This window comes from Sinocyclocheilus anshuiensis, unplaced genomic scaffold, assembly GCF_001515605.1.
Source record: "Sinocyclocheilus anshuiensis isolate Anshui unplaced genomic scaffold, SAMN03320099.WGS_v1.1 scaffold1744, whole genome shotgun sequence".
NCBI classification, from domain to species: Eukaryota; Metazoa; Chordata; class Actinopteri; order Cypriniformes; family Cyprinidae; genus Sinocyclocheilus; species Sinocyclocheilus anshuiensis.
Window position 1 is genome coordinate 605,942 of NW_015555974.1, and position 3,334 is coordinate 609,275.

The 3,334-nt window shown below is 36.8% G+C and overlaps 1 long non-coding RNA gene across 1 annotated transcript in view; it reads left to right on the top strand.

Annotated features, from left to right (window-relative positions):
• LOC107676049 (uncharacterized) overlaps positions 1 to 3,334 on the top strand; it is a 7,232-nt gene that overhangs the window by 995 nt on the left and 2,903 nt on the right. The gene's annotated exons all lie outside the window — the stretch shown is intronic.

The window sequence follows — 3,334 nt, forward strand, 5'->3', positions numbered from 1 at the left end:
CGTGTGTGTACGTGTGTGTACGCGTATATACATGACATGAAGCTTAATTTAGACCCATATTACTCCATACACACACACACGGCTAATGACCTTCCTCAGCTGACCGGCTGACATGGGTAGGGTGATGCCAGGTGTTTTGGTTGACAGAGCAGCGCAGGCTGCTCGTGCCCCACATTTCATCCACAGTATCGGGTTCCTGCATCATGATAAAAGGAACGCTCCTATTAGCTTTAGTGCTAAGAGCCGCGGCCCGCAGCCAAGAGATGGGTATCTAAGACTCACTCTTTTTGCACTGGGGTCGGGAATGCTATTTTTCCTTACACAAAAAGTACCATGGTTTAATCAGTTGTTTTTGACATAGTACTGTGGTAGTAATACCATGATATTCTAAGAAAGTTTATTTTGGTATCGTTTTAGTATCACGGTATATGAATATGGTATTCATTCAATACCATGGTACTGTACATGTCAAAGTATCATGACTTACAAAAAAGTGCTCAAAACTACCATGCTACTAATATGGTTTTTGGACACAGTACTGTAGGACCATGATATTATTATTTTGGACATGGTACTGTGGTAATACCATGTTTTATTTTCAGTATGCACCATGATATTCTCTGAGGTATAATTTCAGTAGGATGACATATGAATATGGTAATCATTCAGTACCATGGTATTACCATGTACCCAAAACTACCATGCTACTAACATGGCTCTTGCACATGTAGAAAAGTTATACTGTGATATTATTAGAAGTAGTTTGGAGTACCAAGGAAAATATCATGGTATTATCACCTCATACCATGATACCACCACAGTTTATTTTGTAGGGTAAATTTCCATAAGCCCAAAAACACAAAAACTAAATTAATGTACTTACATGTACCATAATAATAATAATAATAATACTCTTAAGTATCATGTTTGGCAAATTTAAATTACAGTAAGCCAAATTGATGTGAAATTGATTCAACCACAAAAATTGTTTGTTGATACTAACGAAAAAGTACCACATGTTTTTTGGACATGGTACCATTGTAATGCAATGTTTTGTTTTCAGTATGTACCATGATATTCTCTTAAGTATCTTTCGGTATAATTTCAATAGCATGGTATATGAATATAGTAATCATTCAGTACCATGGTATTGCCATGACTAACAATAAAGTACCCACAATTACTACTACTAATGGTTGCACTTTATTTTACAGTATGTGTACTTACATGTACTTACAATGTAGTACTAGTACTAGTAATATAATGTAACAACATGGGTTAAGGTTAGGTTTAGGGGTAGGTCCAGGGTTAGTACCTAGTTATTACACAGTTATTGTAATCACTATAATAAGTACATAGTATGTACATGCACAGTGACAATAGTGTGATATTACTAAAAGTACTTTGGAGTAGCATGAAAATGCCATGGTATTATCATCTGATACATAGTATCACCACAGTATATTTTGTAGTGGAAATTTCCATAAGCCCAGCAAAACAAAAACTAAACTGATGGCTTTTGCAGAAAAAAATGTCATGATTGATACTACTATGTTTGTACCATGGCATTTTTTAAAGTAACATACTTTGACCATGGCATTTTTTTAAGTAACGTAAACTACAGTAACCCAAATAAGAAAAAGCTATATTGATGTCTCTGATGAGAAAAAGTACCGTGGTACTACCAGGTTTTTTATTTATTTATTTATTTATTTTGGATATGGTACGGTAGTAATACAGTGTTTATTTTCAGTAAATGCCATGATATGGCATATACCTTTCGTTCCATAGCATTGTATGTGAATATGGTAATCATTTAGTACCTGTCATATGATTTGTTTGTTAAAACTAAGCACTATGGTACTACAGTTTTTTGTCATTATTATTTGTTATTGTATTGGTTTGAACACCATGCTATTTGAATAATCATTCACTTCCATGATATGTACGTATGGTACTGCCATATGATATTGTTAGCAGTCTGAGTTATTTTAACTTCATGAGTTGATATATTTCTGCAGACTCAGTCTGGAATGGATAATAACCACCCAGAACACTAACAACAACCAGTTCAGAAAATATTGATTAATACGGGCATTGAACATGCAGATTTAAAAGCTGCTTTTTCTTCTGACTCATTTGGTCGATAATCAGGAAAGGACATTTCTAAAAATGAAGAATCTGCGGTCCACTTATAATGTTAAGATTTTTACATAAAAAAACATCATCATTTAGAAGTAATAGGCTATTTTCTGTCCTGTTTTGACCCCCCTCATCAGAACACTTTGTTTGAATAGGCAGATTGTAGACTCGGAAGTAAACGCCCAAAGCTATGATTGTTTTACATGTTTGACAGCCTACATCCTTCATAGATGGACGCTGCTGTGATTTAGGTTAAAAACGCATAAATACTCAGTACATATCAAACAATCTGTAATAACAGACAAAGCAATAGTGACCCCGTAATAAAAACAGTTACTCACACGTGTGGTGCGACATTACTGTCGGATCCAATATATTCAGCACAGCATCGCCTTTTAGTTTCAATCTTTCTGAAAATCCTGTGTCGAATTGTGCCTTGTTTGTAAACTAATAAAGTTAATCTACTCTTTCCTAATGTTGGGATCAGAGTTGGGGGCAGTTGTCGCCTAATGGTTAAAGAGTCGGACTTGTAACCCAAAGGTCGTGGGTTCGAGTCTCGGTACCGGCAGGGATTGTAGGTGGGGGGAGTGAATGTACAGCGGTCTCTTCCACTCTCAATACCACGACTGAGGTGAGACCCTTGAGCAAGACACCAAACCCCCAACTGCTCCCCAGGCGCCGCAGCCCACTGCTCCGGGTGTGTGTTCACTACTCACTGCCGTGTGTGTGCCCTTGGAGAGCACGAATTCCGAGTATGGGACACCATACTTGGCTAAACGGCACATCACTTTCACACTTTCAGAAGCAAAGACTCTGTTTTTCCACAACCTGGCACTGCACAGCATCTTGTTGTCTTCAGAGCCATCTTTATCGTGCGGTATAAGTACCAAAAAAAATTTTTTACAACTATTTTTACAGCTCTCACTCTCACACTTGTACAAATGTGGATGGGTGACATGAATGGAAATGATTCCAGATTGGCGATGTAGTATTTGGTTTCTGTATTCTGTACTGTATTTTCCTGCACTCAAACCTGCCAATCTAAAGGATCAAACGGCGTGTATGGTGTTTGAGGTAATTTGTGAATTAGCATAGACATAGTCTAAATAAAACAATTTGCAACTGTTACTATTATTACACTTGTATACAAAACTTTATATTATGCTTGTTATAGAGTGTGTGACGTCACGTA